General features: G+C 41.1%; 1 protein-coding gene across 2 annotated transcripts in view; it reads left to right on the top strand.

Annotated features, from left to right (window-relative positions):
• The first annotated feature begins 647 nt into the window (after positions 1-647).
• PHYHIPL (phytanoyl-CoA 2-hydroxylase interacting protein like) overlaps positions 648-24,681 on the top strand; it is a 55,009-nt gene continuing 30,975 nt past the window's right edge. Inside the window, exon 1 of one of the 2 annotated variants that reach the window (XM_015865995.2) lies at positions 648-665. The gene's annotated coding sequence lies outside the window, so the exon portion shown is untranslated. Of the gene's footprint in view, positions 666-10,224; positions 10,353-24,681 lie in introns of those variants that run through there. The other variant, XM_015865994.2, reaches the window with a different exon arrangement.

Genomic DNA, 24,681 nt, shown 5'->3' with positions numbered 1-24,681 from the left:
TTCAAGTGCTGCCCTGACAGCCCTTACAGCTGTCCCACATCTTCCCAGCTGCAAAGCAGCAGAGCCAGCTGAGCTCCCAGCTTTAAACACATCTGTGATAGGTGTTTGTTTAAGCTTCTCTTTCCTGGGTAATTTCTCAAGACCTTCACTGTTACTGTTAGAAACATTTTGTTTTGTAGAATGGTGGGAGGAAAATGTTGAAAGTGACTGAAGTGGCTAAAGGTGGCTTCTGACATAGTTTTCCTCTTAGTGTCTTTGTTTGATATAAGGCAGAGAAGTATAATTCCAGCATTCTAGGGCCATACTCCCCACTAATCTCAGATCAGCAGAAAAGGCAGTTTCAAAGCAGAAACCAAGCTTATCCTTGGCACAGGTTCCCTGTCCCATTTCTGAACCATTACAAATCAAAGTGCACATGTTCCTGACGTGCAGACGCATTGTAAACCACAAATAGCAACATACAGGAGATTTCTTTTGTCTGAAACAAATGCCAAAATGCCTTCAGTGGTTTCGGACTTTTTTTCTTAGCTCTGCCTCATCATAACAGCCTCGTATTAAAACCAACACAAGCTCTGAGATAACTTTTCATCCACAGCTTTCTTCTGGTGGACTGTGGCAGCATTTACAGACTGAGCAATGATTTCTTGCCAGAAATGCAGCCAAAGGTAGGCTTAAGCTTTCATGGCAGACTGATCCAATTTTCCTTGAGTTGCATGAGACTGAAACAAAAACACTGACCACCCAACTTGAGTATTTCTAGGTCTGGTGTGTCTTTAGAAAAATAACATTAAGAACATTTTATGTAAACCACAGAGTTAAGTAACTGCTTTTTGTTGTTGCTGTTAACCACAATGTCTGAAATGTTTTGATCTCTCTATTCTCTCCACAAGTGTCTGGATTCATCATTCAACTTGTAGCGTATTATGTGAGGGGAAAAATAACAAACCTTAAAACAGAAATTTTAAACGCAGGACTCAAAGAGCTGCGTGTGCTCAGCAGGTCACTTCAGCTCTAAAACACTTCTTTAGGTCTATTCAAGTGCAGCAGATTGTGCAGCCTCTTTGGTAGCTTACAGATGAGGTGGTGGGCTGGGATGTACTGCTCCACACTGTCCTGTAAGCTGAGGGCAGGGAGAGGTGCTGCTGGGGAGCCACCGAGAAGCTTGTGTAGGCTGGTGATTGAATGGTGTTATAGCTGTAGAGCATAATAAGTGTTTTTGAAATCCTGTAAGATAAGAGATGTCATATAAATGTAGTAGACTGGTGTGAAAATTTTGTATCTATGCTTATTGTATAGGTCTCATTCTTTTCCTTTAGTGCAGTACTCTTTTGTGATAGAGAGTAACTTATTTTATTCATTTGCTTTCAAAATACTTTTACTCTTAGCAAGGCACAGTCACTGAAGCCTCCTCAGTACTACTGCCTTTGTCCTAATTTCCGCCTTGAATGTGGATTTGGACGTGGGTGATTCCCTTTGGACTCCACTGTAATGTCCTTAGGCAGCAGCTGGGATTCTTTTGGCTCCCAGCCTTTCTTTCCCTTTCTCAGCTAGGGGTTTTGTGTGTCCTTTTGTCAACGTGTCTCTAGCCAGTCAAAACAACGTCAAAGAGCTGAGGTCAGATTTAACATCTGAATGCTCTCCTCAAAGAACTGGGTACTGTTTTCCTTTCTGATTCCACGAATTGGTGCAATAAACTTTATCAAGCTCTGTATAGCAATTCCCTTTTAAGCAGCAAGACATTCCTTCTGGCTCCCGTTTGCATTGCTCCTGATGACTTGGAGGTCTGTGGAGCTGCTTCCCCTGCCGCGCTCACTCTCGGTGGGATGCTTTTGCAGCTGGTAGTTTGGATGCATGTGAACAGACGTGTGCTGTTTTCCAAGGCAAGCACCCATTTGTTAGCACGAGCTGCTCGCGCTCTCCTCTCCATGGGAGCTCTTCCCTGCTGAACTTTTGAACCACTGAAGCAAATCAAATTGTGTAGCTCCACAAAACAGAAACTGGCATTTGAGCTGTTTCAAGGAGGTGTTGCAGCCTCAGCACAGTTGCCCCGGGAAGCAAAATCAACAGAGAAACACATTGTCAGGGATGGCTAAAGAATTGCAGCCTGGTAAATGTGTCTTTTTTCTCAAGCTTCTTGTGTCTTACTTGTGCTATTTCTTAGGCATGGCCATGTATGTAAGTTGATAAACTTGTGTGTGATTTTTCTGTTTGGCTGTGCAGTATCTGCTAATATAGTTTCCTGGGTTGGTAAGAGAGTAAGAAGCACTGCCTGAAATAATAGACTTTAGTTTGTGAAGGCCTTATGTATTTCCAGTCTTGTGACCAGGGAGCATGCCAGAACTTATCAAATTGCTCTGCTCCCTATGCAGGAGATCCCCTGAGGCAAAGCTGAGTGGTGGGCTGCTTGCTGCCCTGCCATCCAGTAGCTCCTCAAGTGACAGCAGGCCACATGTGGGCACAGCAGTGAGCGCTGTTCACTGAGCAGTGTGCCTGGCAGGTCAGGCATCCCTGTGTTCCTCTTATTTGGCAATCTGAGCAGCAATGTGGCTGAGCAGAAAGGAATGGTAGTGGTGCACCCAGCCGACAGTGAGCGCTGGGTGGATGTGCTGAAGGAGGTTTATCTTAGGATGCTTAGATCTGACAGGTTGAGTTTGGTGAAAAGTGGAGGCAAGAAAAGTAATAGGTTTCTCTTTAAGCCTGCAAATAATGATTGAAGGAAAAGGGGCTGATCTGTCCAATGAATCACTTGCAAATATCAGCATTAATAAACTACACTTGGTGCACAGCTCAGACCTACCCCTTATATGTGGGCGTTATATGAGGGCCATACCTGCCCTCAGAAAAGCTGTGGAACTGGAGACTTACAAAACAAATATTGACCAGAGGCCTTTCATCAGCCCTGCAGAGTTGTGTGTTGGAGTAAAGAATCTTTACTAACTGACATTTGAGAAAGTTGTTTCCCAATAATAAATTAGCTCAAATCCTGTCACACTTCAGGTCTATGTTCTTCAGTACAGTGTCCTCAAGCTTGAGAGAACAGCACTGATTCAAGGAGACTCAACTTAAACGCCTTCATCTTTCGCTCAAAGATTTGTGTGAGCTTACACAACAGCACTGAGTCATGCACATAGGATCATGTTTTTATTCATCTAGCAAAAGTAAAACTGGTGCTCTCTGACCCCAAACCCAGTGTTCCTATACATGGAGTGTACATAATGGATCTGCCCCATGTCCTGGAAAAAAGGATGGATTTTAGCAGGTGATGAGAACTCCATAGTGGACAATCATTCAATATTAACGCGTTTTTCATGTTCCTTTTCCTTTCATCCAAGTGGAAATGAATCTGAATGACATTTCTGCACTTCAACTGGGAAAGGAAAGGTCAAAGGTGCTAAAAGGCCCTCTCAGTATATGAGATACTGCAAATAGAGGTTTGCTCTTTGTCCTTAATACTACCTTAATTAATCCCGTTAAGGATGGTGTGTGATTTACACATGCTTTAACAAGTGAACATCAGTTTGTGACTGAGGATTTGGTAAGTCCCTTTTGCTCCTGCCTGACTGTATGAATGCAGTCATCTCATGGAAGTGGGCTGCAGGAATGCCAGTTGTAATGCACTGCTGAAACAAGGCCTCAGGGCTGGATCAGACTTGTGGAATTAAGGAAAGAACAGCAGCTTTCACTGCAGCTGGGATCAGATCTTCTGTGTTTGGTTCTCTAAGTTGCAGGTTCCTAGCCACAGTCAGTCATCTGGATAGAGATTGGCTGGGGAGACGGTCCCAATACAGTAATGGCTAGTGTGATGTGCTTGTCCTATTGAATGGGTCGTAGAGGGGCTCTGTCATATACATGGCTGTACATGGCTAGTGAGGTAAATGCTGACTCTTCATTGCAGTCATCAGCTCATGCCAGTTGTATAATCAGACTGCACTGTAAAAAAAAAAAAATAAGAAAAAGGCACGTTAAGCAAAGGATACATGGCAGCAGGGAGTTTGGTCTTTCGGATTTTTAAGAAATTATTTGGATCTTTTAGTTGTTGACCAGTGACATGGGATATATTTGCTTTCAATTCTAAATTAGATTTCAATATGTAGAAATACATCATGCTTATGTCCAATAAGCAGCCATGTTGTGTAACACTTGAAAGCACAGCCATTCCAGTTCAGTGTATTTTCCTGAGAATTACCTTACTTCATTGTGTTCAAGCAGGGACCTTTACATGGTACAAACTTGAAGACAGCATAAAACAAATGTGTTCTGTGTTACTATTGTTGCTCAATCATTTTCATGGGATTACACTGGTTTTGTACTGAATGATGTTTAGACATGAATATCCATGGTTATAGCATGCTGTCTGCAGGCAAAACAGAAAATACGTGTGCTAAATTTGATATACAAATCAATAAATCATTTGTCCCTTTAAATAAAATGAAAGTAAGGGCTTGTATTGATCTACATCAACTGTGATTAGCGCTGCATGGAATTCTCTTTTGGAGGAAAAAATAAAAGAAGCAGGATAGCTGCTGCTAAGTGAATTATAAGCATCAGCTATTGCGTGGCTGGCTCCCATGGCAGTCAGATAGAAGATCTATAACAAGTAAGAATCCACAAGACTTTTCCAGCTTCTATAAAATGTTGTGCATTTGAAAGATGGGATTTTAAAGTGTATTTTCTACAGCTCAAGTGTTCTTCTGATGGTAAGGAAAGCACCTCAAACACATAAAGAATCCTATACCTCTGAGCTAAAGAAGTGTCAGTGCACTTTGCAGTTTAAGGTTTTGATTTAAGGCAAGCATGTGAAGTACACAGTAACCATGCCTACAACTCCCATTGTATTTTTGGGAGAAGGGAATGTCTTCCCAACATTCATCTTCACTTTCCTATGGCACATAGATTTTAAAGTAGGGTATCTGTCTGCTCTGCAAACTTCCATGTTCTTATTTACTGACCTGTGCTGCTCTGCTGGCTTGTGGATGCCAGACTGATGTGTCTTCTGCAGCCTTCCTTTTGCATGGGAGTCAGGCTGGGTAATGCAGCCTGCTCCAGCTCAGGCACTGATCAGATGCCAGGACTTCACAGAGCCCGAGTTCTTCTCTGGCTTCCTTTGCAGCTTGTTCAATTGCTTTTATTTGTGACTTGGGCTTGAACATGGCATTTTTGAGCCTGAGTTGGAGGAGCAGTAGTAGTTAATGCTCCTGAATAATGTTTGTACAGAAAAACACAGCTGAATTTACTCCAGGAATAGAGCTTGGGAGAAATACTGTGCCATTCATGGTTTCCGTTTGTCTCATCTTCATGTTTTTCTCACAATCCTCTAAGAACTGCAGGCGAATCAATTAATTGAAGTTGCACTTTGAAAATAGTGCATCTTCTTTCCTTTATCCGAAGGGAATTTGGTGTGCTGTACCTCCACAGGCACCAGAAAACACATCCTTTTTTAATGTAGCCCTTTCTCAGTGGTTATTGTTGAATACTTTTTTATGCTGATTAAGAAGTACTGGCTGCCCACAAAAGATTAAGAATCCATACGGATCGCTTATCCAAGCTCAGATCTTGTCTACAATTAAAATCCTCCTGCAATTTTAGCTTGGCTTTGAAATTCAAATGGATTAAGAGAAAAGCTTCTTAAGCAGATTGCAACTAGTTAGATATTTTATTGTGTGTAAATTGTACATACATGCTTACAGACAGATATGCATAATGTGATACTATAGTTTGCTTTATCAGATCCATAGGTGGATTTAGGAAAGTCCCCAGTTCCAAACTAGCAGTAAGTCACACAATGTCTCTCTGCTGCAGATAAGATCCGTATGTTGTCCTTGTCCTTGAAAAATCACAGATACTCAATGGTAGTTTAAACTTAAATGCAGAGGCTATGTTTTATGTCTGACAGCCCACGGAGCAGCACATCAGAGTGAAGAGGCAGAATACTACTGATATTTGTTAGGAATTCAGCTGCTTGATCCTTCAGATGCTTTGGAAAAATTCCCATCCAAACATGGAAGAAGGAGAGATGCAAAGCAGATATAAAACTTGCTTGGAACAAGTTTTATAAACATCAGATCGTGAAGCAGTTTTGAGGCCCTTCCTGTCCCAACACTCCCCATTGGTTCAGTGTTAGGCACATCCTCAGCTCTGTGGAACAATTATATACCTTAAAATCTATCGCATTTTCAGGTGTGGAAAGCCACTTTTTCTGCTCAGATTTGAACAGAACCTCTTTGGGCTTCAAGGCAGAGGTATTTTGCAATGAAATGGCTGTATTTTAATGTGGAGAGTGGGCTGGCAGTGCTAGCGGCCTGAATCTGCTCAACAGAATAAAAACAGAACGAGTCCCAAGAGAGTGAGGTTACTGGACAGAGGGAAGAGAGAGTAATTACAGGTGTTTAATGGGTGTATTTGTTCAATAGCTCTGTGGCTTATTGCAGGATATCACTTCCAGGCATTTCCGGCTGTATGTGAAATATGTATGCTAGCCTTGTCTGTTTTCTGCTTGGATATAATGCTTCATGGGAACAACAAAATTGAAGTCAGAGATCAAAACTGAATGCTGTTTCCCAAATAATAATGATACGCTGAATGCTGTCATGGAAACCTTCCTTACAGAGTGCCCTTAGTGTAATGGGCAATCATCCCACACTATGCTGCACAAGCGCTCATCTGTCACCACATCAGTCTATAAACTGTAGCCACAATGAAGCCACACTGTTTACTCACATGATACTGCTCACCCTGGATAAATGCTGCAGCCTTCTTTTCATATCTGCATACCTGGCTATGCAGTGCAAAGCTAAGTGATGTCAGATGGACTTTATTTCCTTAAGAAAATGGGAATTTCACCTTTTCTCTGAAATCCATATTAACTTCAAAGGTTTCATGAACACTTCTTAGCTCGCTCCTGGTTTTGGGTGCAACTCCTGCTTAATCTGTTCCACCAAGGTCAACATCCCATTGCTATTCACCTATGTCTTAGTGGTCTTTCATAAAATCCTTTTGACTATTGGTTTTATCCTGAATTCAGTGATCCCGCTTTAGTACAAAAATACATGGTTCCAGATTTCCAGACAATATATCAAGGAACATTTTATCAGTGTCTATCAGTGCAGGTGGTTAAGTGCCTATAGGCAATCTGTGAATATTTAAAAGGATTCCACTAATTAGAGTGTGTCAAAAGAAGATAAATCTAATTTTGCATGGTGGGATATACAGTGAATCCTACTACTTAATGTAAAGAAATTACGAAGCTGTTAGGGGGTAAGCTTGACTTATGATTCTCTACAAGTTGGACAAAGTAGGCCTTATGGAAAGGAAAGCTCTTTTCAGGTTGAATATGTGTATCTGCAGTGGTGTTACCTCATGCTGTGCTTCTTACTTCAGAACACATTGTTGATGGCTCAGTGTGACAGATCTCTCTATGCTGACTGACCACCTGCCCCTGTTCTCACCTGTTTTAGTTACGTTGTGATAGTTGCAACAAAATGGGATATTTAGAAAATGAAAAAGAAGGTATAAGTTGTATGCGTCTTCCCTGCCAGACTCTAGGAGGCTCTCCTTATTGTATCAGAGGGAATATTCATCCTACCTGGCTTCAAGGCTACACAGCTGCATCAGGAAAGAGTATTTTTCCCCCAAAATAAAGATACCAAATAATAGCAGCTGGCTTTCTATTTAATATTTAAATAGCTCTGAAACCCCAGTAAGTTTTGGAAGAGGTCTTCTGCCTTCTGCTTTCATTTCCTCCCATGTAATAGGAAACTCTTTGTTCCTGCTACTGAAAGTGAAGGAAAGTACAATTCATTAAGCCTGCGATTGTTTAGAACTCAGAAGTGTAGATTGATTAGCAAATACTCTACAATAGCTCTTATAATGGAGAGCTCTAAATAAATGGGTTTAAAACTATTCTTACTGTTCCTAGTGCTTTTTCTACAGTCTAAACATGCTGTGTACACTATTCTTTGACTCTGCTGTGTTCCTGGAGGGGAATGAATTAGAATATTCTGAATGCCTTATGTAACGTGTTTAGAGAACTTTCTTGTTTGTATCTTTGTTTGAATTTCTTGGACGGAATTAATTAATGGCAAAGTATAAAGGGCAACTTTGAAATCCTAGCTGACTTATACACTAGAGCTCAATTTGTATTCTACATCAAGGAAATGCTTGGATTTGAAAGAAGGATGCCATTATCAAAAAGATTTCTGTAGATGGCTCTGTTCTTCAGAGCACCATCTCTTCACCACAGAAGTGCGGTTTTAACACTTGGGTGATTTAAAAGGAAATTGATCTTTTTGATCAGAGTATGTATTTAATTCCTTATTAAAAAATAAACGCAGAACAGGAAAGAGTAGCTGATTTGGGAAAGGATAAATGTTACAAAAATTAGGTTTCCTTGAAGCAGTCTTAATTTCAGAGGGAACACAAACAGAATAAAGTCTGTAGCCAACACTTTTATGGTCTTGTGAAAATCTGACAGGGTAACAGCTTTTCAGAACCATATTTGCGTTTTGATTTTGTAACTGGATTACTTTGTACAAGATCACAACAATGTATAAGATGTAGTTCCTCAGTGGGTATAAATTTGTCAAGCTGTACTGAGGACAGTGGAATTAAGATAACTTGCATCAGCTTTTAAATGATTCCTGCAACAAGCCAAGAGGTTGGACAGGGACATCCTGCCTTTTGGCCCTGTACAGAAGGAGCTACTTGGTGAAATGCCACATTGTGTTTTAGAGACAAGCAAAGCAGAGTCTGGCAGTGTGTACACAGGGATATGTGCTTTACCCTGCTGTCTGCTCTGCAGTGGGGTGGGCTGAAGAGAGGAGCTGGAGCTGCTGCTTGCACACTTACGCTGCCCTAAGTTTCAGGTTCTGTGTTCAGGGCAGGCTCTCACTGCAGGCAAAGCAACTCCTGCAAGCAGTAAATGAAGAGAAGAAAAAATGTGATTGTTTTGTGGCACATGCACCAGCTCCTGCTGAATCTACTGGAGTTTCCCCAGAGTTTACTGTGAGAGCACCATTAATCTTGGTCTGTACATGCTGGGACCCTAGAGATGTCTGACACCCATATTTGGAGAAGTCAAGAGCAGGGCCGGTGTGACAGCTGTGTCAGGGAGAACTGCTGAACCAGGAAGGCCAGGGGATTGCAAGTGAAGCTCAGATCATACAGGGGAGACTTTTCTAGGCTACGGATGTCAAAAGTTGCAAAGGACCAACTGCACTGGCTTCCTTCTGGTCTAGCTCTGTGTTCTTGGGCTTTGAAATTTGGACAAAGGGGAGAGTAACGCACTGGTAGTGCATACATAGTTCCTAGTGGTAGGGTATTAAGCCTCCAGTGCTGATGAAAGGTCTTGTCTCTGTGCTTTCAGCACAGCTCAGAGAGAGCTTAGATGGGAAGGAGGAGGGTGTTCATAATTTTTACTGCTTTTGAATACTTGTAGAGTATAGAGAGGATGGGTTGGGAAGGTCTGTTCTGGTTTTAGAATTGTTTTTCTCTTTTTCTACTCCTTAAGCACTGTGTATTTTCTACCTCATTTATTTATATCTGAGGCACAATGGCGTGGTCCTGAGAAATGCTAAACATTGTCTTTAGAAACAGTGGAGCATCACACTGAGTGAGAATATTTTTTGCAATCCCATCCTAATCTCTTGTCTCCTCTGATGCCAGAAAACTTCCATGTTGTTGAAATAGATAGTGGGTTGAGATACAGGCAGTAGTTGCTGGTGTACAGAAAGGTGCCCAGTTTCTCTAGTCTGTTTGACACTGGACAATTGTGGATTTCCTCCAGCACTGTTGACTGTGCTGTGGACAAGCCTGTGTTTATGCTCAGGCAGTACAAAGTGAGCAGTGGCACTGAGGTTGCTGCTGGGCTCCTGCCAAGAGGCTCCACAAAGGCAGCCAGATCATCTCTGTAATGTGAATATGATGAGAGCTGTGGCAGGACAAGCCTGGTTACAGCCTCCTCCCCCTCTGTCCTCCCCAGTCCTGGTGCAGAGTTCGTGTATGTACCTACCAGGAGGTCTCCAGGAGTACTGAACGTGAAGGGACCAGGGGAGGCAAGCTGTCTTCTGAGCTAAGAGCTCACATCTGCATGGCTTTGGGATGGTACCAGTAGCATCCCAGATCCTGGCTGGCCCTTCATTTCCGGTGCCTTTGGAGTCTGGCTGTTGGCCACAGTGGGCAGGGCCATTCCACACAGGGGCCCCAACACCACTCCAACAAAATTTCTCTTTGCCTAATGAGGGGACCAGCAGGAGTAGCAGCAGAAGGCAGCACAGAGCCCTCTGACAAGTGGGCATCTCCAGCATTTGTGAGGGAGGCTCCTTGAGCAGGGATCCAGCCATCATCCTGTGCATGAGGTATGGTGGTCCTGGGGCAGAGTGAGACTGGGAAGAGGGAAGGAAGGGAACTACAGCAGAGCTGAACAACCAAGAGAGAAAGCAGGGAGAAAATGGTGCAGGGAGGAGCAGGATTGTTGTAGAATTAAGGGATTGGTGCAGTCCTGAATGAAGTGCCTGAGGGATTTGGGTGGGAATGCCTGTGTTGTACGGATATATCTGATGTGCACTTTTCTTTACATTTTTAGTCTGATGAAATTAAGTAGGCTTGCTGGATCCTGTATCTCCAGAGTTGAAAAACATACAATTGCAGTCTTCTATATTTCTGATCTTCTAATCCGTGGAGCTGGGAAAACAACTTTCAAAACCAGTTTCTCCTCTTGAAATCATTAAGTAAAGGATCTGATTCATCTCAGGCCATAGGTCTTCTCATCTGTTTGAAAAGTAATGACTCTTTTTGTGGAAAAAAAATGCATTTTATTTTGTTTTATTTGGAGGTGAAGAGAGAGTGCATGAATGTGATTTGGGAAGAAAATGGAACGGATAGTGTCCTCTTCTGGAGGGATTGTTAGACCTGCTCTTTAGCATGTGATGAAGCTCAGACACGATTTGTTCTCTTAGACATGAATGCCTTTGAATACCAGATGCTCTAGGATAAAGGTTTTCTTGTTTGTTTGTTGTTGGATTTTGTTTTGTTTTCTGAGTGGGGTTGGATTTATTTACACATGTGCAAAATGATCTGATTTACTGTGTAGGATGTCAGACTATTTATGTTGATGCCTACTTTTGGGAAGCAGGTGATTTTACTCTGCAGCTGAAGTTAAGTCTTATGGTTGTAAAACCCAATGGCATGGTGGGACTCTGGAAAATGAAAAATGACAAGCACTTGGCTTTGTACGTTTCTGAGCACTTTCTATGCTGCACAATTCCTGCATATAAACTTCCATTTTCACAGATCTCACGTTGATCAGCATGCTCAGATTTGATGATTTTTATTTTATTTATTTAAGTTCTTACTGGAAAGCTAATTATGTGGAATATTAAATTCTGACTATCCTTATTATAGAATCATAAGAATCAGTAAGGTTGGAGAAGACCTCTAAGAGCAACCATACTAGAGTCCAACCATCTACCTACCACCAGTGTTCTCCACTAAACCGTGTTCTTAGTGCCACATCTGCACGTTTCTTGAACTGATATTTCTTCAAAGATCTGTCTGTTATTTAGAAAAACATGCTGGAGGCAGCTGGCCAATACAGCCAAGCTTTAAGCCTTCTCTTAACTTTATCAAAGGCACAAAACATACAGAGCTGAAAATGGGATGGGATTGTTATCTTGGGAGTTGCTAGCAATCAGACTTCACTTACCAGATAGTTTTTGCTGGCAGCAGGTAGCAGAATGCTACATCTCAGCAGTGGACTGACCTCTCACTGGCAGGAAAAGTGACATCTGCCCCCACCGTGGTCTGCCATGGCTGCCTGCTGCTAAAAGCAGTCTGCTGATACCTCACGTTCCGGAGCAATGGTGTAGCATCTTTGTTTTCATTCAGAAGGTGCAATGTTGTGTTTTGATCTGTGATGTTAGGGAATGTTGCCGTTTGGTATTTCTCTACCAATATAAATTTCAAGCTTTTAGTCTTAAAGGGTAGAGTAGAAATAGAATCTTCTTTAAGCTTATAGCAATCAACTATAGTCTACATTTACAAGGCTTACCGAGAGCATCGTATTAAGGAAGTACAAGCCATTAACTTTTCAGTAGCACAACATAAAAGGCCCTTCTTATTATTTGGGTTGGGAAACTATAAAACTTAATTTCCTACACATGAAAATACATTTTTAACATGGTAGTAACATAAGCACTGTGATGTTTTCTTAGTTTGAAATAGTAATGTCATTTAGTGCTGCCTTTTCTTCCCCTCACCACCCTACTTTTCTAAATTCCTTTCTAAAAGGCAATTATGTTTTTTGCACACTTAAAAATACAAACATGGGTGATGTGCTGTAGGTTGGCATTATGTATCCTCATTTTGGATGCTGGTTTGGAGTCTGGATTAGTGCTGTTAATGAAAAAAAAAATTATCTCTACTAGTAATGTATAGTTTCTCTGTGGATACATTTTGTTGCATTTGTTTTAGAATTTCTTGGTGTTGAAAACTATGCTTATCGTGTGGTAATATCCTACATTTTTGTGAAAGAGAAGCCATTTCCTTAGTCTTAAAACAATAATTTTAATGTTCTTCCTATTCCTAATCACAACAAAAACATGCTGGAAATCAGAGTTCTTCTGTATGGTTGGGCATATGAATGACACGCAGAGACTAAATCTCACAGTAACAGATTGTGATGTGCCCTGGCCTTGAGTCTGTTGGGAAAAGGTGCAATGGTGAGCATTACACTGCTCTTCTCTGGGTAATGCAGTTTGTGGATTACTTCACTATTATTTCACTGGTTGTGTGCGAGATTTCAAGAAAGCAGTTTTTGCATATACGGTATTCTAGCACTGATGATGTCCTGCTGATAATTACGCATAGAATCCTGCTGCAAATGCAGACAAATCTCAGTTTCTTCCTCCAAAAGGCTAGTCAGGTCTTTGCATATGACGAGAGATTTGTTGACTGCAATGATAACAGCTACCATATTGCTCTACTCCCACATCAACACAAATGCTGGCAAAAGCTACTGTGCCAGCTGCCCACTTACACACTCTAGTGGCACCTTTGGTATTCCTCAAATCCACAAATTGCCATTCTGCTCCAATTAATGCTCAAACACAATTTTTTTTTGGTCTCATATATTTAACAGATTTTTGTGAGAAAATAAAAGATGAAGGTAGATACGCAGCAGTCTGTCAAGCCAATAACCCACCTGGTACCTCTAAGCCTTTTTTAATGCCAGGAAATACCCTAGCATTACCTGCAGAAACATTATAAAAGAGCCACAGATTAGTCCAGAGAGTGAGGACATGAAACATTGGTTGGAACGAGTGCTGGTGTTCATTACAAGACATGCAGCTATACTTAGAGCTGTGGTGGAGCTCCCTGCAACCACAATGGTCCTGCCTCTCATCTTAACTCAGGGACTGGCCTTCCTCAGTGTCTGCTTGCAGACACGTTGGTTGGGTTGTATAGGAACAGGCAACTAGAGAAGGCTCCCCATGGCATGGTGCTTCTCTGTAACAAGATAAGATGACTTCCGTAATGGCCATTTTTATCTAAACTGCCCACACAGGCTTTGCCCTCCTGCTCCCAGAACATGCTTTTCCAGCCTATGGTTTATTTACTGGCAAATCAAGCATGCATAGAGGCAGAGGATGCAACCATTTGTGATAACTTTCCATCTCTAGAAGTATTTCTTTCAAATCTAAATCTCTGACGAAGGAACATGCAAAATATGCTGCAGGATCCTATTTAAGACTTGAATTTGTGTCTGTTTTTATTTTTACATGTGTTTGCCTGATTTTGTGGGGCTACATTTCTCACATTTGGGGGAAAAAAAAAAAAACACCTAAAAATCAACAGAATTTGGTGTGTGCCATTTCTGTGGCTGTGTAATCACTTTTCTCTGTCCATGAAGCTTCATTATGATTATCATAAACTGTTTTATGCTCTGTAGATTTGTGACAAGCAGGAGGTGTGTAAAGATCATACTGTGGTTGTTGCTGACCATTGAAACACAAGGAAAAATCTGCAACTTTGCTGTGCGTTCTTTAAGAACTTGATGGCTGCTTCCATATTCAGAAACAGAACACTGACAGAATAACAAAATAAGTTAATGACATGCCAAAATGCAAATGCTGCCTATCTTGTCTGAAGTTTGTGTGCTAAATCAAGAGGGATTCTTCTGGAGGGTTGAGTGCTCTCAAAGCTTCTGGTCTTACAGGCCATCACTGTTCGGTATTTTATTGTCCTCTGCAGAGTGCTCACTTGATGAAATACGAGAGGGCCATAGTTAATCCTTTTAGCAGTTCTAGTTCTGTCGTTGCAGCTGTGTGAAACCATTTACTCTTAAGTAAAAACCTCTAGGGTGTGTACATTGCAATGGTATTTGCTAGTATTCCCTTCTGACCTAGCCCATGTTTTGGTGTGATGTTGTTTTGTGGGATGTTTGAATAGTTTAGAAGCAATGTCTAAAAACAGGCATCCACATGCATGCCTCTTAAAGCAGGGCTCGTTTTCTGCCTAGGCAGAGTTTCTGATATCCCCTACTGAGGGGTTGCTGCACAGAAAATGTTCCTACAGATCACTACAAATTGCTTGTTTACAGTTTTGGGGCATGTTGCCTTTAAACTACTTAGATTGTGTCATAACAGGTAAAAAGCAATTATTCTAGTTAACATTGAAATATGGTGTTGTCACGTTATGGGTGTCATTTCAGACATCCATTTTTTCACATTTCACAATTTTCCTGTGAAAATTCTTCTGTTGAGGATAATTGGGCCGAATGCTTTTCTTGAGACCTGTGCACTGACATCAGCAAACTTCCTTCCTGATAATCTTGGTGCCACTGTGACTTTTTGTAAGAGATGTATTATCCTTCTACTTGTCCTTACCATCTATTTCTTACTTGGAAAATACATAGGTGCTATTTAATAGAAATATTTCCACATTTATGCTTGGTTATCAGGTGAATAAGTCAAAAAGATAACTTGGCAAAAGAGAGTTGAGAGGGGGAGAATGAAAACCATGACTTCAGTATAAAAGGAATAGCGATAAGTTTGTAGAAGCAGAGAGAATGTGTCACTTCAGAATTCTAATATGTAGTTATTACTGACTTTTAAAGTAGTTGTATCTTCTAGGGCACGTACAGAGGAGCACTAAGAGAGCTCAGCTTTCTGGTGACTGCCAAATGACACTGCTCTGCAGCCACTGCCTGCAACACAAATAGCTCAGCTACCCTTAAGTATTCTTATTGGAGGCAATCAATCACATCTGAAACAGAGCAGCCATAAATAAGATCTCCTGTTGGTGCACATTCTGTTATTTTTGCAACTAAGCTATATTGTGTCCAAAAGAAATATTTGAATAACTGAATGTCTCCCTCCTAAAAGTGAGTGGGGTGAAAAAGTGTGAATTGTCAGTGTAGGTCAAGAAATAATTAAAATTCAGAATTCAGTGTCTGGATGAATTTCATCTTCTGAACCAAAGCACTGCCACCCTGTGCAACCTTTCAAAAGACATTGGAGCCTCAGGCTTAAGTACCTAAATGTCACAGCAAATGAAGAGATCCAGACAGCCAACTTACTGCTCGTGATGGAAAAGAACACTGCAAGTGGAAGGAGGGTGAGCTCTGTAGGAATGTTATAAAAACTGCAGAGATAGCTCAGGATTAATAGAAAAGGCATCTTGGAGCAGGGAGTTCCTCATGTCTCTATTTCTCAGTTGATAGCAAAGCTCTAAATTTATTTATTTTTTTGTATGTCTGTCCCACAAAAAAGAAAGCTTGGTTTAGAAATCCCAGTCAAGTATGTACCTGCACACTGTTGGTTACCAGCTCGGCAGAACTTGCTCAAGGAGTTTATCTCAAGTTGGATAACACAGCTGTATCCATAGCAGCAGCAAGGAGCACAGATCCAGGTGCTGTGCACAGGGCAGCAGAGCAGGAGGCTGGCAGCACTGGGTGGCTTTTATCAGTAGTGCTGAGTTGCAGAAGTAGAGAGCTTGGAGGGGTTGACATCATCAGCTGCTGAGGTGACACCTCAGTCACATGTGGTAATTCAGTACTGAACACGTGCAAGTCTCTTTGATTGACTAAGTCCAGCTACGTGATCAATATGTCATAACTGGTTTTCCTCTGTTAAATAAGAACATCTCCAACTTCCAAATCGGGTGAATTTTTTTTTCTTCCTTTCCCTCTTTTTGGCAATTTTTTCTACCTTATACTTCAGAGCTCTTCTGGAAGCAAAGATAGGTGCAAATACTGTGTTTGGATCTGTTCCATCTGTGACATTTTGTTGTAACTGAAGCCAGTACTGAGAGCTTTAACCTGTTTTTCCTTGACTTTGCCCTTAATCTTCTTGCCAAAGAAATGCACACCAACTCACGTTGGTGTTAATGGAAACAGGAAAAATTGCAACATTTTGAAAAGAAATCTTATTAACTCTTTTGCTTATAACTGATATAGCAAAGCATCGGTGAAATTTCCTTTCTTGCTTGTCTTTAATGTTCTGGTCTTTGCTGTTGCATTATTCCGAATCATTCACTGAATAATTCGCATAATGATTTCAGTTTCTGTGAATCTCATCACCAGACAAATTTGTCTATTAGAACATATGCGAAGGACATTGCTGAACTGAATTGATTGAAGAGTTTGAGCAAACACTAGTGAGTGCTCTCTTGGAATATTCTCACCTCTCTTCAGTACTGATTCAAATCTCAAATTAAAACTGGTGAAAAACAAAATTGTAGGAACAATCACACTGAGATTTGTAAACCTGCCAGCCTTCTATGCCCTGTGCATAGAAATAGAGACAAGACAGGCTGCCTCCTGATTCTGACCCCTTTTTTTCCGTAGATGTTTTGCTGAGTTCTCACGTTGTTCCAAGCAGCCTCCGCCCATGGGCATTTTTAATCTCTCTGGCGTGTTCAGGTCTTGCATGTTGGTGTTTTGCCAGTTTATCTGAACACTGTGTTCTCAAAGCTTGCAGGGTGATAAATGATATCACAAGGAAAGATAAACAAAGCTGACAGTAATAAGTATGAATTTAAAGGGGAAAAGGGGGAAGATCGCATGTTGGGGGAAATTTTTCAGTGTGACTGTGATGAGGAGCTGGAATAAGCTCCCTGAGAAGCTATGGCTGCTCCAACACTGGAGGCATCAAGGCCAGGTTGGATGGGGCCCTGGGCAACCTGATCTAGTGCCTGATCTAGCAGTTGGCAATCCTGCCCATGGCAGGGGTTTGGAACTAGATGATCTTTGGTGTCCCTTCCAACCACATCCATTCTGTGACTTGGTGATTCTATCAGTAGACCCTCTTCCTGATTAATGTCCATTCTGCTACTCTTGCTTCTTTCTCCCCTCTTTTATTCTCCTCCCTGTGCCACTGCGATTTTAAACAGTTCAAGTCCTTCCTTCTCTTTCCCTACTTTAAACATGAGTTATAAGGAAGGAACATCAAGGAAGGAATGCAGCACTCTTTCTTAGGATCAGACAGCAACGTGCTTACAGCAGGAGCCTCTGACACTGCACACACAGAGTCTGAGAACAGAGACAGTAGCATGGCACCGGTTCCTAAATCAGCCTGCAAAAGGTGTCAGACTGCTTATGTCAGCCCATGATAGCTGGTTAGGAGAATCCATTCCCTTTTCTCCAACCTCAGCCTACCCCAGGAACAACCCATTTGCAATCTCTAGACATTACATTTTGGAGCTTTTCAATCTTGTTTTGATTTTACTTAGGATTAGAATTTACTTGCTTAGATACCTGCCTTTGCATGGACTGAACATGCACGTAACTAAACATCAGCTAGTGGATAGTCTCACAGGATTCTGTGGTGAGATAAAACTCTTATTTAATTTTCTTGTATCTATTTAAAAGTCAGTGAATTTTATTTCAGTCAGCTCTTTTCTAGCTTTCGATACTCAGAAAAGACTGTTAAGAACTCAATACCTGTGCTGAGGTCTAGATCCCCTGTGGGCATTCTGCTCTGCATGTTTGCTTTCTCAGTCCTTATGTAATGAGATTACATAAGCTAAGGCTGTAATGTTCAAAACCATTTACCATATTAAAGAGCAGCTACCATCAATGGATCTTTATCAGCTGCCTGAAGCAGAAAGGATGCACGTGGCTGTGCATTTGGAAACTGGTTGTTTACAATATTCATCAATGCTTGTTGCCAATCCTGGGCAGATGTCATCAAAAGTCATTACGCAGATCTGAAAATAGAATCAGACTTGACCTAGCCAGGCCCTTACATGATCAATAATCTGTCTCTGAATGATGCCAATGTTGGCCCGTTCTTGCTGTGAGCATTCTGTGGCTCACAGCCCCCGCAGACTTGGATCTAGGGCAGTGTGAGGACAGGTAGGCATTGCAGTGTGTGTTTCAAGTGGAGTTTCCTCACATGTAAGAGTCCGAGTATCTCACTGTGCTGCAATCTGTCCTCACAGAGAGGCATGTGACCTGCATATGTCTGCAGAACAGAGCCCTACTGCACTGCTCATTACCTCCACATGGAAAGTTACCTGTGCCTTGTGTTGAAGCTCACTTTTTGGAGTAGGAAAGGCAGCCTTGGGAGCACTGCTGTGGTGTGTTTCCTTGGCTGCCTCAGCCACTGGGCTGTGGCCTGGGAAGGGAAGAAGCAGTGTCAGGGTGCGCTGAAACTCACGTGCTGTTATCTTGCCTGCTTTTCTAAAGTGTGAGAGCCCAACATGGACAGCTAGCTCTGCGAGGCTGTAATTGTTATGTTGTGTGTAGGGGACAGCCTGCCATGTTGTAATGTTCATACGTTTACTCAAACCTGACTTCTGCTTAGCTCCCATAAAAGGAGAAAGAGTGCAGAAAGCAGTATTCGCTCACCTTCATTCCCTCTGCCCTCACATGAGGCTTGGGAGGAACATTGCATTCTCCTTTCTTTTGAGAAGTGCTGGCAAGCACAGGCTGTTACAGTCCACCTTGGCATCAGAACCAGTCAGCTGCTTCCATGCTCCCGTTTGCTTGCTGGCATGTGGCAGAGGGCATGAGAGAAAGAGAAGCAATGCTATAGTCCTGAAGTATAGCACTAAAGTATAAGACACAGCAAATGCAGCCTGCCCCTGGTGTTTGTCTGCTCTTTAGTTAGAGGGGAGGACAGTGCAAGGGATTTCTGCAGAGTTCCTGGTTGACAGGAAGAGAGCACAGTTGTCCCATTGTTGTTGAGGACTGGTCATCTTTTCAGTATTTGTTGCTCCTCCTTTACAGTCTCTAAAAGTGTGCATGTGGAGGGGTTTGCAACCTGTCCGCCTTCCCAAAGTGCCCTGCAAGAAAGACATCACAGCAATGTCCATAAGAATGTTGATGCGAATCAAAAGTTGTTACAAGAGACATAACAAGCTATGCTGTTATACTTATGCAGGGAGTGATCTTTTTATTTAAAGGCAGTTGCAGTAACTGCAGAAATATTTGTGATTACAGTTTCTTTTTATTGTTTTTTTTCCACTTTAAAAAGCATTCTTCCTCTCCCTTTTTTCGTTGTTCTCCCTCAAGTTGTGACATGAGATCAGGGGAGCTTTAAGAGCTTAAATGACTTCTCAGTGTACCATCATTTCAAGATGAATAAGCGTTCATGGAGACAGCCTGAGGGAGGGGAACTGATGTACTATTTAAACACCCTGGCTCATAATTCATAGGAAGCTCAGCAGGAGTGTGCCCAGTGCTGAAAACTTTGCCTTGGGGTCCACATGGATCAATCAGTGATAAGATTGCATGGCTGGCTGAGGGTGAGGAAGGAGAGAATATTTAAAAGCAGTGAAAGATGTTCCCAACTATTGTTGCCAAACTTTTTCTCCCATAGCCTGTGGAACCACCACAAGAAGGGCTGGAGAACTGGCCCTGCTCTGTGAAATCTAATCCTACTGCTTGGTCCCTTTTTTATTTTTATATTACATTTTTTATATATTTACTTAGTATTATATTATATTTTTTCTATGTTGATGTTCCTGGCACCCCTTATGTTGGTGTTCTGCAACCAGCAGCCGCAGGTTGGGAGTGAGCAGCTTTGCCCCAAGTGGCTATTACTTTGTGTTGTTGGTGGTAACGACTGTTCTCAGAAGTCTTCTGTCTCTGTAATCACTCCTTATTCCTCCTAAGCATGAGAGAAAACACTGAACACATCTTGGAACGCCCTACTGTTTTTTCTCCCTATATTATTTGCTATCGTGTTTTTGTCAGATATCCCTACTGTTGTGATGGAAGCAGTAGGGTTGCTTGCAATTCAGGTAGAGGCCAGTCATGCATTTTTAGTGGTTGCGATAGACCTGTTATTAACTCCTGAAGGGGTGAGACTTAGTGATCAGGCTATAGATAGCCTATGGATCTTATATCTAGTAATCTCATTAACCTTGGATTTAGCTTGATGTGTGCTTCAGTTGCCCGCCCAACTTCATAGTGGCATATTATTCAGCTTCAAGAAATAATGAAACCACAGGGTAGACAATAAAAAGTGATGGCAGAGCATTTTTGCTAAGGTCTCAAACTCTGCAGAAATCTATGGAGGATTTAGATGTAATTTAGTGCCGCTGGCATCGTTTCTATTGCACTATTAGGCAAATGTGAGAAGTTCTTGGTCAATGCTGAAGAATTTCAGTTTTCCATCTGTCTTTTGGGTCACTCTGTGCCGTGTCTACCTTTGCTGAATACTTCACTTGAAACAATTTTATGAATGTAAATATACAGGTATTGGTATGTGTCTAGATTTTTTTTTTATTTTTTATTTTTTTTTGCTATAGAGGAACATTTGGCTCTGCTCTCAAAATACACACAAGTTTCAATATTATCTTCATACCAGGGCTAATTTGGTTCTGGCAGGTGTTTGGTGGCACAGCACAGAGAAATTAAGGGTACTTCTGAGTGGTTTTTCTATACAGTTTTTGTATTACTTCAGCTGTATCACTTTAGACATGTGTATAATTAGGCAGGTGCAACCTCTAAATTAATTTGATGTAGCTATAAAACATATTTTAAAGGGTGGTGAATATTAAAAGCAATAAAATAAGGAAGTATACCATAGTGGTGTAGCTATTTGCCAAAGCTAAATGGTGGAACTGATCTAGGTGATTTAACTCCAAACTTCCATGTAGCTCCATCTCATACAGTTACTTTTGTTGATCTGCTATTCTAAAACTTTCACTTATATGCAAATTTATATCTCTACAGCATGACTAGGAATATGTTACAGGACTGATAAAATCCACAGAGACAGCTTTATTGTTTAGCATCTGCCACTGTAACTAGTCATACTAAGGACAAGACACCAGTAAATTTAATTTCACTAAAAAGAACATCTTCAACGTTGAGAGTAATTGCTTGACTTCTTGTTGTTGTTGTTCTCTACCTCATTTCTCCTCCCCACTCAGAAATGAGCAGGTGGATGTCATGTGGTTCAAACCTTCAAAGTATTGTCAGTGGCTAAACTGAATTTATGTGGAGATACGTTAATCAGAAGTTGGCGCTGAGATGGATGAGGTTAGACGTGGTTAGCCTAAAAACTGAGGAAAATAAGACAGAAGATGAAAAACATGAAAAATATTGATACCAAAAGGAAAAAACAGAGAAATAACTGTAGTGAATGAGATAAGAAGAGCTCATACAAGATAACAGGTTAGCAATTAGTAAAAGAAAAGAAAATTAGAACAAATCTACAGATGACAAGCTTTTGATGTGAGTTCAGCAGGTTACAGATAAGCAGTGTTCAGACCAATCAGAAAACAGGTCCACCCTCCATCACACAGGGCCACAGTCAGATCTCTGCCATCGGGCATCAGCTGTGCCTGGACAAATGACTGCTTGCCCTGTTTTGCAGCCAGCACCATCCCTGCAAGTGTGTGATGTATGTTAAGCCCCCTGAACTTTGGACGGGGAGGTGAGAGGCTTTTAGGAGGGCTAACATTAGCACAGCAGGTACAGCTTTAGCCACATTTGTTTGCTGTTCTCGTTTCTCATTACAGAGTATCCTGCAGATTATCAGTGGCAGCTGTTATGAATATATAAGAATAATCTAGGGGGTATTTACAAAGACTAGCTTTAGTTTCAGTATGCTTATCTCTTTCACCATCCTGTAAAATGAAGAGAAAGCACTTCTATGGGGGTAACTGAGCACATCTACAAGGCGCTCTTGTGGAGACTTGCTGTCTGGGACTTTACTGCTCCCACTGGCTGTGGAAAGATCCTAAGGCTAAGAAGCCCCTTTGGCTAACAGCAGCCTTTGCAGTTGTCCTGCTGTGCGGCCTGGTGTAACAACCAGGAGCAGGGAATCATTCACTAAACAGTTTTGGAGCAAGTCTGTAACGACTGCAATGATGAAAATAAATAGCATCCTGTAGTGCTGTCATACATTCAGAACACAAGTAACGGTGATAAGATATTGCTCAGAGCAGAACATGGTTTAATTCAAATACAGGTGAATGTTAAAACAGTGCTATAAAGTTATGGTTCCTTTATTGTTTGCATACTCTCTCTATTTTATCTGCCTGGATATGGCTGCTGAAACAGACATACACTCCTATAAGAGCAAAAGAAGACTTGTAAAACACCGCTCTTAATTGCTGCTTCTAATGTGTTTCTTTGTGAAATTCTAATTGTGGATGCTGTACTTAATAATCAGAGATCTGAAAGAGAGTATAAAAGCTAGTAGTAAGTGACTATGAGTCAAGTGAGTGAAATATAGACTAGTCCCACTGCATATCTAGGCTCTAAGCCAAGGAGAGGGAATGTCTGGGTGTTCCCCTTCTCATTCATTTAGCATAATTTTCCTTCTGTTTCCTTAGCAGTTAATTAGCTTTTCTTCACAGCAGCAGCGGGGAATAAGACAATGATGTCTTTCCTGTCTTACCACATCACCTGAGCCGTAGTAGTCTTGATGGCACAAAAACTGGCAGGCACCAGGATTATTCTGGGATGACCATCTTCTGCACCAATACAAAAACAAACCTAAAGCTCTGTAGGTGTAAGAGAACTAGTTTGGTAGATGGCATTGAAGAACCACTCAGACTTTCTTTATTCCTTTTATGTGTCGCCCCCTTCATGGATGTTTAGAAAGAGTTTCTGTGTCATCCAATGAAGAGGTGTAGTATTATGAGGAAAGTTAATGTGCAGAAGCATTTAAAGTAATCAAAGAAAGCCCTTCTGGAAAGGGAAAGGGCTGTGGGAAAGACTCTTAGTTACTGTAATGGAATGCCAGCAGAAATGTTGTATCTTGTTCCAGTGAAACTGGGAAATACTGAAAAAAATGTATTGGTCACTGTGGGCTACTTAAACAAGTAAAAGTAAAATATTAACTACACTGAAAACTGGAGGGCCACCAAAATAGGCTTTTGCATTCCAATTTAGTGCATGTGAGAAAAATAGGAATGGGCAAAGGATACACTGAAATGGCTGCCAAGAGGTTAAAGATAATGTGAAGAGACTGCTTTAAGTCCTGAAGGCACAGTACAGCAAAATGACTTAACCAAGGAAATACTAGTGGTAATTAATTTGTAATGGGGAGATAAATTTTCGGACCAGTTCTTATCCCCACTAAAACTAATTGGACTTTTGCCACGAAGTTTATTGGGAAGGTGATTAAACTTTGAATAATGAGTTGGTTAAGAAATCGTTGATGTAATTGTGAACTGCTAGGAAAAAGTAAGTAAGAAATACATAATGAAATATCATCACTTGAACAAATATAGTTGAGGTGTCCCTGTGGGTATTTATGGAAGTGATGGAACATCTAGTTAAAATATCACAGGGAATTGAGGAGCTATCAGGAGTATAATAAGTGCCAGCATGACGCAGGTCTTTAAAAATTGAATTAAGACTGACTGTGAAAATTATTATTTTTAGAGCATAGTTCCAGTGCTGCAGTAAACTAAGCCGTAATAAGAAAGTTCCTTCCTGCATGTATTTTATTTTTCTTAAAATGGTGACAAGTTGGTGGAGTACAGACAGGCATCAAAACTTTACAAAGACATTTGATGACCCATTGCAGAATTTCTTTAGGGAAATACTGGTTCAAGTCAATTTGGGCTAGAATTCATTTAAAGGTATTACAGGCTGGCCTCAGAACCATAGACAGAAATTAAATCTGAATGGAGGTCAGCATGTTTAAGGGTGTGCACTCAGTATTATCCTTTAAAGGTCAAGTTATGGTTCAACATTTGGAGGATAAATCACTAATTAAATGTGAAGATGATGCTAAAGTAAGGAGCATGGTTAGCAGCAAAGATGAGAGAGGGATTATAAAAAGTTCTAGTTGTTCCCCAGAGATACTATGGATCTAATAAAGCGGGGCTGAACTTAAAGAAAAGCAAATAAATAAATGATAATGCCAAACATTAACAGTACTTGGTGCCCATTAGGCAATAAATAAATGTTATGAAGCCACAAACACATTACAGTCATCTGTGACATAATCTGTCTTTTCTAAATGCTTATTTGGGCTTTATAAAGCAGATGAGAAAAGTGAAATTCAGAAAGCACCATAAATAGCTTTAATGAAATGATATTTTGCTTGATGTTTTTCCATTAATCCGAGAGGAATGTTTCCTTTTAACTGTTTACATTGCTCAGAGTAGGTTGGGAGTTGCAAATCCAGATGGTACAGCTGGAATGTGGCATACTTTGGAGTGTCTATTATGAATGGGGATGAGGTAGGGAATGGGGAATAAAGGGGCAGGTAC

Source organism: Coturnix japonica, chromosome 6 (genome assembly GCF_001577835.2).
Source record: "Coturnix japonica isolate 7356 chromosome 6, Coturnix japonica 2.1, whole genome shotgun sequence".
In the NCBI taxonomy this organism is placed as follows: Eukaryota; Metazoa; Chordata; class Aves; order Galliformes; family Phasianidae; genus Coturnix; species Coturnix japonica.
Note: the sequence above shows the minus strand (reverse complement) of the source record. Positions and strands in the feature narration are given on the sequence as shown.